The sequence below is a fragment of the Dasypus novemcinctus genome, chromosome 1 (genome assembly GCF_030445035.2).
Source record: "Dasypus novemcinctus isolate mDasNov1 chromosome 1, mDasNov1.1.hap2, whole genome shotgun sequence".
Taxonomy (NCBI): domain Eukaryota; kingdom Metazoa; phylum Chordata; class Mammalia; order Cingulata; family Dasypodidae; genus Dasypus; species Dasypus novemcinctus.
The window spans coordinates 129,729,938-129,742,719 of NC_080673.1; the positions used below are offsets into that span (position 1 = coordinate 129,729,938).

General features: G+C 41.7%; 1 pseudogene; it reads right to left on the bottom strand.

Moving 5' to 3' along the window:
* Positions 1-139: 139 nt before the first annotated feature.
* On the bottom strand, positions 140-12,703 carry LOC101446330 (nicotinamide phosphoribosyltransferase pseudogene; annotated as a pseudogene).
* Positions 12,704-12,782: the final 79 nt, after the last annotated feature.

A 12,782-nucleotide genomic window follows, 5' to 3' on the forward strand; every position in this document is an offset into this window, starting at 1 on the left:
AAAATTGAAGGGCAGTGTGTCCATAAACCAACAAATAATTTGGCTGTAATGTATCATAAAACACAAAGAAACCCCATACATCTGTACAATAAACATTATCTATACATACACACACTCACACTCAATCATAAAACAAAACCTAATGAGGAGCTGCTTCCAGTTTGATATTCAGATTTGTATTTTTCTTACTTTTTGTCACCTTCTCATCCTTTTTTTTTTTTTAAAGATTTATTTATTTATTTAATTTCCCCCCCTCCCCTGATTGTCTGTTTTCGGTGTCTATTTGCTGCGTCTTGTTTCTTTGTCCGCTTCTGTTGTCGTCAGCGGCACGGGAAGTGTGGGCGGCGCCATTCCTGGGCAGGCTGCACTTTCTTTCGCACTGGGCAGCTCTCCTCACGGGCGCATTCCTTGCGCGTGGGGCTCCCCACGCGGGGGACACTCTTGCGTGGCACGGCACTCCTTGCGCGCATCAGCACTGCGCATGGGCCAGCTCCACACGGGTCAAGGAGGCCTGGGGTTTGAACCGCGGACCTCCCATATGGTAGACGGACGCCCTAACCACTGGGCCAAAGTCCATTTCCCACCTTCTCATCCTTAAAGACAGTATGTAGAAGATCATGACCATATTCCTTAAGAGCTCCTTTTACTTCCTCAAGTGTAACAAAGTTTCCTGCTGGTGTCCTATGTAAAGATAATCACCTATTTTTTGGACCTTTTGTTGGTTTCAGCAAAGGGTCTTTGAAGACATTAATCCCAAGGTCATTGGTTATAATATAACTACACTTGAAGGAACAATTCAACAGATCCTTGTTAACTTCTGTAGCAAATCTCCACCAAACCTGAAGGAAACATCTTTAATATTCCATATATATATATATATATATATTGCTTCATGCCTTCTACAATCTCTTGTAAGGTATTAATACCTACTGTATTCCCTTGAATAACTCGAAGATAAGATGACAGCAATGTCATCTTTGAGTTATCAGTAACTGGGAACTTCTTACCTAAAATATCCAAAACTTTAATACAGTGTCAAGAATCAGGTCTGATTATTAGAGGTGCCTCTATACTTTTGATATTATTAAATGTCTGAGAGCTTCACCCATATTTTCTCATACATGTTATGAATGCCATTGCTATTGCCTTGATAGATACAGGCACTGATGAGAACTGTCCCCCAAGCTTTTATGGACTGTGTTCTGCTCCTGGAACAGAAGAACTTGGGACAGGATCTTTTGTTCTATAATATTTTTAAATTAAAATAATTCCTGCTGCTGTATCTATTCCCTTGAAGTTAACCAAATAAGCAGATGCTTCTATGAGAGCAGACTCTTGTGAAGAGACTGCCCTGTAGCCAAAATCATGTAACTTGTATTCCAGACCATCTCAGTTACCAGAAGTTTTTAACATATATTTGGCCAATATTTTTTCTGCTCTCTGGAATTTGTGGCCACTGTGATTGGATACCAGGCTCCCTCCAGCGGGTAATCTCGCCATTTAAAAATGTATATATTTTTTCAATTAGAAAAAGCCTATAACACATGCCTGGCTTTTCTGAACATAGTCAATATCTTTGGGTTCTAATGAAAGCAACAATAGCTGGAATTCACATGTTAGGCACTTTTTGATTTTGAGATAAATTTTGTCTTTGAATGTCTAAGATATTTTAAGTTCTTCCTTTAGTAAATCACAAAACTGAAGAAATGGAAGAGACATTAGAGATTATCCATTCAGTCAGTAAATTTTAACTGATTACCTACTATGGTGTGCATTGCACCAATTGTTGAGGATGGAATAGTGAACACAAGCAAAATTTTCACTAACCTCATATCCTAGTGCAGAAAAACAGAAAATATACAACTAAGCTACTAAATATATGGTATAGCAGAGCTGATAATGGCTATGGAGAAAAGTAACAGGGGAATATGAGTGGTATGATTGGGAGTTCAGGGAAGGCTTCTCTAATAAGATATCATTTGAGCAGTGACCTGAAGGACTTGAGAGAGCAAAAAGATTTGTGGTGCTTCAGTCAGAGGAAATAGCAAGTGTGAAGGCCATGAGCCCTGACTCATTCAAGGAAGCTAGGAGGACATTTTGTCTGGACCCGAGTGAGCGAAGAGGGAAGTGAAGGAGTGGAGCCTGGAGAGGTAATGTGGGGTCAGATCACATAGGGTCTTCTAAACCAATGAAGGTGTAGCTTTTACTCTGAGTGAGAAGGGAAGCTGTAGGAATAACCTGACCCTTTCATGGATTCCTTTGGCCACTACACAGAAGTACACTTTATAGATGGCAAGGAAGAAGCTGAGAGACCAATTAAAAGACCAAGAGGAGAGATCAACTGTGCCCAAAGCTGCAATTTGGTCAGGTAAGATTAATAGTGAAAACTGACCATTGAATTTTAGCAATTTGGAAGTGGTTGGTGACCTTGATAAAAACAGTTGTTACAACCCAACTCCTGCAGGGCACCAGTTGGTGAAACTGTGAGACCAAAGAACATATCTGGCATTTAGTCAAGCACAAACTTTATTGGGACTTGTGGACAGGAGAGGCTGTCTGATGGCAGTGGTTCAGAGAATGAAGATAATGCTCTGCAAAAGATGAGAAAAAGAGGCATATAAGGGATTTCAGAACAAGAACATCCATAGGGTATGAGAACAGATTTCTTGCTAAGGTCATATGAAACATACATATGAGGTCTGGTGATATTTTCACTACATAAGGACACTTACTGCTTTGGGGAGATTATAGTTTGTGAAACTATTTATGCATTCTCTCCCCTCTGGGGAGGGTTATTATCCCTTTTTTAAAAATTTATGTATTTTTAAGATTTATTTGATTTATTTCTCTCCCCTTCCCCCCTGCTATCTACTCTCTCTGTCCATTCGCTGTGTGTTCGTCTGCGTCTGCTTGCATACCCAGCGGCACTGGGAAACTGCGTCTCTTTTTTGTTGCGTCATCTTGCTGTGTCAACTCTCCGTGTATGCGGCACCACTCCTGGGCAGGCTGCGCTTTTTTCACATGGGGTGGCTCTCCTTGCGAGGCGTATTCCTTGCACATGGGGCACCCCAATGCAGGGGTGCCCCTGTGTGGCATGGCATTCCTTGTGCACAGGAGTGCTGTGTGTGGGCCAGCTCACCACATGGCTCAGGAGGCCCTGGGTTTCAAACCCTGGACCCTCCATAGTGGTAGATGGACACTCTATCAGTTGAGCTACGTCTGCTTCCCGGTTATTAACATCTAACTTATGTTTAGGTCATGCAGGCAGCTACATTCTGAGAACTTGGGGGGGGGGGTGGTCCACACAGTCCACCCCCCTTAGCAGCCTTCACCTGTCAGCTTTCAGGGAACCAATGAAGAAGTCTTTCTGTTTGGAGTTATCCATGGTTTCTTTTGAGTCCAGGACTTTCAAACTGGACCTTGTGAATAGGTCTTTGGCAGACTGGTCAATTCTGACCAGCGGCCCTCCCTGTTTCCTATACTAATCTGCCTCAACCTCCCCTTCAGAGAGTTTACACCCTTATTCTTAAAGGGGAGCTGAAGGGTGATGGTCATTCTTCTGTAGCTGCTTCCTGCTGGTTAGGGGCAGAAGACCCTGCCTGACAGGGTGTGAAACTCTCTGGCTAGTCTCTTGAGGTTGAAGGAATGTGAGTCCATCACTATGGTTGGAACTAGATGAAATTCCACATGACTAATACCTTGTTCTGGAAGGCATTGATTCTGGAAGAAATAAACTTAAAATTTTGAAGATACATGGTCCTACTGAAAGGATAAAGCAAATGGTGACACACAGCCCCAGAAAGGGGACCAGCCATGACATACTGGACCATGGGAACAAGAAAGGCTAGGTGATTTCAGAGACTACATCCTCCCAAAACTGACAGGTTTGATCTTGTAAGTCTCAAATGCTCTCTAGGAAACTCCCACCCCCAGTTCCAATAGCAGTTATGCCTAGGACAGCTAGGAGAGGTATGAGGAGAGGCACTGCACTAGATATAAACTCACAAAGACAATATAGGCAACAAGAAAATAAGCATATGGCAAGCAAAATAAAGACAATACTTAGGAGAGACATTCTTTTATCTTATAGGCACATTCATTACTTAGGAAATGAATTGACTTTACAAAGACTTTTAACATGTTCAATATCTTCTAAATATCTAGAATAGAAGAGATATTATTACATTCATCAGGTATATAGGAATAGCACTTAATGCTAATCAATACATAATTTCTTCTTTGAGCTGCAGTTAATAGATCTAAGCTCCAGGTATGTAATATCATACATATTGCCTCTCCATGGGAACAGGCCATAATGCCAATTGTGTTCTACTCACATTACTCTGATAATTATTGTTCCACTTGGTTCATCCTTCACACAGCCAGCATGATGCAGCACTTTTGGCCCCTCTAGAGAGACTAGGAAGGTAAGGCTCCAGTGTTTCACTGGCCTAGTGCATAGCACCCTTTGGAAGTATGAAACAGAGTCAGTCTGGAAGCAATGTCCATTGTACTTCTGGCCATTTTGAGCCATTGCTGGCTGCTGCAGAAGTCTAAAACCACAATGTACTCTCCATCCACTTTAGGTACACATTCAGAGATGTAGGGGCCTTAGTGACCAACCTGGCCAATAATTCAAATGCAGAGGCACCATGCAGGGTATTGAGGCCTGGTGTGAATGCACCAGAGTTTGGCAAAACTAAAGTCTATCTCTTTTAATTTTTTATACACTTTTTAAACACTTCCATTGCAATGTATAACATCTAATGAACTTAACTATTTTAGTACTTTATCTTTTACTTCTATACCTTTACCATGACTACATTAATTAACCAATATTTTACTTTAGCAGTACAGGAAAAACTACATTCTCCATTATTTTATGAAAATCTAAGATTCCTAATGGAATCAAGATTATCTTCCCCCACCACCACTTTAATATGCAAATTGAGGTGCCCCTGAGGAGTTTTCCTGTTATGAAGTTACTTTTTTTATCACTACCAGTTCAGTTTTTTATTTAATAATGGCTTACTGGAACTAGCCATTTAATACTTCGGTTTAGACAATGCTTTTACAAACTTCTTATAATTAACCATAAGTTAATTTTTTTGTTATCAATATCAATTCAGGTCTCTATTTAATAATGGCTTCCTGGAATTAGTCATTTAAATATTTCAGTTTAGAAAATGCTTCTGCAAATTTCCTATAACCAACCATAACCACATAGACTAGTTCTTCATCTCAAGACAAATTTCCCCCTTACAAAATACTTACTTAATGCTATTGTCTACAACACATTCTACAACTCTCTGTATTCAGTCTAGTTTGCCTTATGGAAATCAGCCATTTTACCTTAGGACAAAACACATTCTCTTAAACAAACATCAAATTTTAGTCAGCATTGACTATGAATTCACTTCCACAAAGTTTTACTTCTTTCTATATCCATTTGTCTCATAGCCCTCATTCTGCTCTGTGAAGAAAAACCTATTCATTTCAATTAAAGCAAAAACTTAAAAAAAAAGCAGTTTGTAATAATTTCATTAGCCAAAAACTTACGATTTTTATCATCTTAACAATTTAATACATATAATGACAATTTATTTTATTAGTATCCTACAAACCTAGGGAGATTGTTGTGGGAAACTGGCTTACCTGTTTGTTATTGTAAATGTTACACCTGTTAAATGTTGCAATTGTTAGATGTTGCAGTTGTTCTGTTATTGTAAATGATGTTGCAGTTCAGATAGCAAACTGCTGCTTAGGCGTTTCCCAATAAATGCGATGGGAAAACTAGGGTTGAGGCTCTCAGTTCCAGAAGCTGTGAGTCCCCTGGTCCCAGGTTTGTCTCCCCTCTTGTGTCTCTACCTTTATTTCTATGTTGCCTTCCCTTCAAGCCAACCTATTGTGAGCTGAATGCCTCAGGAGATTACACCCAAGCTAAATAAAATTGAAACCATTATAGTTTATGCTAAATGTTCTTTTTTCCTTCCTTCACAGAATGCTAGAACCTTTTTTTCTTAATAAAAGTATAAAATTGTGAATAATCTTAAAAGCATACTGACTGCCAAATTCTGGAATGTATTATAATTGTTTAATTTGTTTTAACCATAATTTAGAAAAGATCTTTCCATAACTTTCAGGAACAACTTCTCTACTTACTGCAATTTGGCCACTGGGATTATTACTGTCATCTCAAAAGCAGTTAAAATTTAATTGGGGAATTACAGAAACAGACTATACGAGGCAAGGTATATTCTGTAATATCCTCTCTGTCCTTGTCATTTTAATTTCCAGGCCTAGTAGACAGAACTTTAGGCTAAACTCACATTTCCCCCATCACTCCACACCCAGCTCATTCCCTTAGTTTCATCTACTGGTATTAATGAGTCCCTGGAATTCAGTCAAGGTTAGAAGACTCTGGGGGCATGATAAGATATAGAAAGATTTTGGGAGAATTCAAGATAAAGCTTTTAACTTCTTTTCTTTAAATAGTTTTTAAAAAATTTTTATCCCCCCTCCCCCAGGATGGCTCTCTTGTCTGTCCACTTATCTTCCTCAGGAAGCACCAGGAACTGAAACCGCGACCTCCCATGTGGGAGGTGAGTGCCCAACTACTTGAGCCACTTCCACTCATGGCTCATCGTGGCTCATTGCAGATTATTGTGGCTCATCTTCTTTAGGAGGCACTGGGAATCAAACCCTCCACCTCCCATGTGGGAGGTGGGTGCCCAATTGCTTAAGTCATATCTGCTCCTAAAGAGTTTCTTTATTCAGATTTTATGTGATTTTTTTATCCTGTTTGGCTTCTCCAATTTGGGGTTCAGGAGTACTCATTTACCTATATAAGCACCCATTTAATTTTTAGCAATTTGAAAAGAACTCTTTTTAAAATTTTCATTTGTTAATTTAATATTACCATCTGAAGGTATGAAAACGTACTCTGAACTAATAGATACACCAAAAGAGTTAAGACACACCAACAGAAACAGAGCAACTCACTAATTTGACTGATAATCTTCACTCATTTATATGTTCAGTTAGCAAGCTCTCCATCATTTCACATCTCTGATTTTTACTGCTTTTAAGATCTATTCTGGAATCAGTGTTGCCTGTAATATGCAAACCTGTTCTTGGAAACACTCTTATTAGTGAATGGTTACTAATATACTTGAGGAGTATAAATGTAGTTAAGCATTAATTTAGCAGTTAAGACAGACATTTAACACAAATTCTTTTTTTTTTCTTTAAAAATTTGTTTATTTCTCTCCCCTTCCCCCCAGCCCCAGTTCTCTGTCTGTTCTCTGTGTCTATTTGCTGTGTGTTCTTTTGTCCACTTCTGTTGTTGTCAGTGGCATGGGAATCTGTGTTTCTTTTTGTTGCATCATCTTGTTGAGGTCAGCTCTCCGTGTGTGCGGTGCCATTCCTGGGCAGGCTGCACTTTCTTTCACGCTGGGCAGCTCTCCTTATGGGGCGCACTCCTTGCGCATGGGGCTCCCCTACGCGGGGGACACCCCTGCGTGGCACGGCACTCCTTGCCCACATCAGTACTGTGCATGGGCCAGCTCCACACGGGTCAAGGAGGCCCGGGGTTTGAACTGTGGACCTCCCATGTGGTAGACGGATGCCCTAACCACTGGGCCAAGTCCGCTTCCCAACACACATTCTTGATTACTCTTCAGGAGGACACTTAGACTCAAAGTTCAGGAGTAAGCTATTGAATAAAAAATCAAAGTTCTTTTTAATACCTTGATAAAAATTCTGATCAAAATAAAATGTGACTAAAACTTAAAACACTGTCAAAATAACATCCCATTAACTCTTCCAGTTTTGCAATATAACTGATCAGCAGGCAATCGGTTAAGGAATCTTTCATCTCCTCCTGTGCTAAGCACTTATCCCTTTAACTTTCCTTCTAAGCAGCACACAGAGGCCTTTGCTGTTGTTCTGCCTTGGTAGCTACCCACAAGGCTCCTAACTGGAGTCAGGCTATTGCCGCTGCCATCTGGTGGTCTCCCATTTATTTATTTAAGTGCAGCTTAATAATAAATATGCTGCACAGTCAGCATACCTGCCAGAATTTTTAGGGCATCCCTGCTCATCCAGGAGGGCAGCCACCCCTCCCTACATGGATGTTATAGGCCAACCCAGGATTTCCCACATGGATTCTCCTTTTCCTGAGCTCATCCCCACTACTGCTGGTGGTCCTTTGGTCTCCTGGCTGTGGCTTGCCAACGGTTACAACCCAGCTCCTGAAGGGCACCAGTTGATGCAGCTGTGAGAGCAAAGAATACACCCAGCATTTCACCAGTGGAGAGAGGAAGGCTGAGCCCTCGCAGGCATCACCCACCATCTTGCTCAACACAAGGCAAATGACTGGGTGAGCAAGTACCTCTTATGGTACCTTGAGACGGACTCTTTAGGGCCTTGTGACTATAAGTTTGTAAAATCCAGCAGATTTCTAGTACTTTACATCAGCACCCCTTTGGCTGACTAATACATCACCAGACCCCATGTGTATGCTTCCTGTACCCTAGCAGTAACTCTGTTCTCATACCCTATGGAATGTCCTTGCTATGAAAACCCTTAAAAGTCACCCCTCATTTTCTCATCTTTTTGCAGACCGCTGACTTCATTCTCAGAACCACTGCTATCAGAGAACCTCTCCTGTCTGTAAGTTCCCTTAGCTTTAACTTCCCTTCCTCTTTTCACTTAAGACTCCCTGGACCGGCTTCTTCCTATCTCAGCTGTAGGCAGTCGTAAAGCTCTGTTTCTGTCTGCGGGGCTCAATTCTTCCCGGGCTCAGCTGTTCTGTTCTCTCCACAAGGTCAGCTGTAGACTATCAGGCTCTCTCTCTTCTATCTATTCCTCTGTGTTCTTCTCCTGTGTGTTTACTTCCTGGGGCTCCAGCATCAAAACTCTGTCTCCTCTACTTGTTTTCTGTGTGAGTCCCCATGGACTAAGGGGGCGGGGACTCAACATCCTACTGATATGACTGAATTGGAACTCCAATCTTAATTTAATCAAGTAAAAGTGAAACCTCTGAATCTAATATGCCCAGAAGAACAGATAAGTTTACAAACATAATCAATATCTAATTTTGGAATTCATAAAAAAATATCAAACTGCTACAGGTGATATTTTCACTATGCTTCTAGGAGGAACATTTACCAAGGACATTTTACTGCCTTGGGAAGATTATAGTTTATGATACCATCTATGCATTCTTTCCCCTCTGGGGAGGGTTGATATCCTTTAACTTAGGTCACGCAGGCAGCTACATGCTGAGGACTTGGGGGGCCCCCAGGACCCCACAACAGTTTTGGTCAATGGTGGAAGCAAAAGATTATTAGTTTCTTTTTAAAAAGTTAAACATAAACTTCCCATATGATCTAGCCATTCCACTCCTAGGCATTTACCCAAGGCCAATGAAAGCACGTATCTATGAAGACTTAAACATGAATGTTCATAGCAAAAAACTGGAAACTACCCAAATGCCCAACAATAGGTGAATGATAAACAAATGGGGTACTGCTGAGAAATAAGAAGAAATGAGTTATTGATATACACAATATGGATGAATTTCAAAATAATGATGTTAGTAAAAAAGTCTGGCACATAAGAATAGACACTTTTGATCCATTTGTATAAAATTCCTTTAAATGCAAACTTCTCTATGGTGACAGAAAGCAGATCAGTGTTTGTCTGGAAGTGGTAGAGGACAGAAAACTTTTGGGGATGTGCGGGCAGCGGCGGGCCTCCGGGAGGGTCGGCGGTTGGCCAGGCGGGCTCTCCGGACGGGAATGCGGGCAGCGGCGGGCCTCCGGGAGGGTCGGCGGTTGGCCGGGCAGGCTCTCCGGACGGGGGCTGCCTCGCGGTCGAAGGAGAGGAGGGGGTTCGGCACGAAGCCGTTGGGCCCTCGCTCTCTCCCCTCAGGCACGGGGGACGCGCGGTGCAAGCAAGAACACCACGGAGACAAGGTCTGGGCACAAGTCTGCTTTATTGTTGAAGGGGACATGGTTTTATAGGGTCTAGGGATACGTAAAGGGACTTGATTGGTGCCGGCGGGTGCTGTTGCTTGCGTAGACGGTTACTGGACAGTAGGCGGTTACTGGACAGTAGGTGGTTACTGGACAGTAAGCTGGCTAAGAGGTTAGGAGCAAGGGAGGGGAAGGGGAAAGTGTGGGCTGTCTAGATAACGGCTAGGCGGAAGACGGAGAAGGGGAGAAGGAGGGGCAGCGCCGGCTGCCAATACTGGGCGGGAAGGGACAGGGATGAATGAATATGTTCATTATCTTGATTGTGATGAGTGTCATGGCTACATACATGTTAAAACTCATCAGATTGTGCACTTAAGGACAGCTCCTTGTACAGCTCAGTGAAGCTGTAAAAATAAACAAATACATTATCACAAACAAAAAAGAAAAGACGCAATCTTATGCAGAAGCAGACAGGGTAGCCTTGCATAGGCTCAGGAATGTTTGTCCTATTTTTTAAAATTTATTTATTTTAAAGAAATTTTATTTATTTATTTTTAAAGATTTATTTCTCTACCCCTTCCCTCCCCCCACCCCCCTGTTGTCTGCTCTCTTGTGTCCATTTGTTGTGTGTTCTTCTGTGTCTGCTTGCATTCTTGGCAGCACTGGGAATCTGTATCTCTTTTTGTTGCATCATCTTGCTGTATCAGCTCTCTATGTGTGCGACACCACTCCTGGGTGGACTGCACTTTTTTCATGTGGGGTGGCTCTCCTTGTGGGGTGCACTACTTGCACATGGTATGGTACTCCTTGCGCGCAGCGGCACTGCTCTTGGGCCAGCTCACCACATGTGCCAGGGGGGCCTGGTTTGAACCCTGGACCTCCTATATCGTAGGAGGGTGCTCTATCAGTTGAGCCACATTTGCTTCCCAAAGGAACTTTAGATTATGTAAATGTTACATTAAAAATTTAGGAAATTCCCATATGCCCCACTCCTGTGCTAGCTCAGCAATTGGTTACCTTGAAGGGAAGGTGATGTAGAACTTAAAGAAATAAAAGACAGAGAGAAAGACACAAGAGGAAATAAAGATGGGACCAGGGGACTCCCAACTTCTGGAACTGAGAGCCTCGACCCTAGTTTCCACCTTATATTTATTGGAAACTATCAAGCAGCTGTTTGCTATCAGAACTGCAACATCATCTACAATAATAGAGAACAACTGCAACATCTACAATAAGGAACAGGTACAACACCTACAATTATAGGGAACAGGTCATACAAAGTTCAAATGCATTTTTAAACTATTTTCCACAATTCCCCCTTTTTGTTTTTATACGTAGGGGGTCACACAAAAACTAGATATATTCCAATAAATGTTCTGCTAGATAAAATGCTTTTCCAATGCTTTGCAACATCTAGCTCACAACTGGGAAGCCCCAAACCACCAGCTGATACCAGAGTCTTGATTAAAAATAACAAGTGCAGAACACCCTCTCCCAGGGTGGGACTTCAACTAACCAGAGATTATCACTTTTATTGAGCTAATAATCAATGAACTTGATACTATAGATGCCAAGTTGCAAGTACTGCATCAATTCCTGAGAAAGTAGCCAGCCTTCCCAGGAAGGACCACAATACTCCCCAGAATGTTCCCTACATGTTCTTATTTAAAACATGCCCAATGTGCCCACTGTTCTAGTTCTCATCACTGTTTCTGAAATATGAAAAATGCTGACCCCTAAGGCATTGGTTCACTGATTAACAAGGCTTCCTGCATGGTATTTTCACTTTTAGGTTTGAACAATACTCATTTTTTTCCCAATACATTCAGTCCCAGGATTGTTCAAACGTAAAACAAGAGGTTTACATATAAATTCACTTACAGTTTATCAAATCACTCGAATACAGAATATGTTGCATTATTAAAGTTCTGATTAGTATTCAAGCATTTTATACATAATCCATAACTGCAATAGATTATACAACAAGCAATAAGACTTCCAAATAGCAGACATTTAATGAATAGATTTTCTTTTCTTGTGGGCTTAAGATTCCAACCAGGAAGGGTATATAGGCCAGTATGCAATCAAAAATAACCTCATTTTCCCCAATTTTTATAGTTTGAGGCATAGGCAATGACAAATTATTGTTACTCCCCCATTTGGGGCTGTGGGACAGCTGGAAGTTGATCTCATAATTTCAATGCCTTTGTTGGTCCGGCTCATAGCATCTTCACTGACTCTGGGGCCACAACTTGGTGTTGAATTTAAATTTAGTCCATTGTTGTGAGGATTTATTTTCTAGGCAGAAAATAATAGCTGGCTTGTTACAAGAGTCCCGATATGGTGTCGGTAGCAATGAAAGTATACCTTGCCCCTTCCAAGAGCAGGAGGGGACTGATATCACAGTCATTGGAGTGAGCAGAAAGGAACTCATGGGGGAAGTCCATGAGCGGTTGGTAAATAACAGACAGTTGGAACTGCTGGGCTAGGCACCACAAGGTCTGGTACTCATGATGTTCACCTTTCCAGTAGAGCCACTCTGCTTCTTCTCAGGTCTCAATTATATGGCTCTGGATCTTCTTGAAGACATCTGCCTCAACAGTCCTGAAAGGAATGTTAGAGAAGTGGGCAGGGACATGACAGTTACCTGTCACTGCTGGCAGGCATCCCAGATGTTCTTCCATAGATCTCTCCCCCACAGAGAGTGATTCACAACAGTCCATCGTTTCTGTCTTGCTTTTAGTATTTTCAATCCACCTCTGGATAGGGATGGCAGTCTTCAGAGTGTCCAGACACTATTGG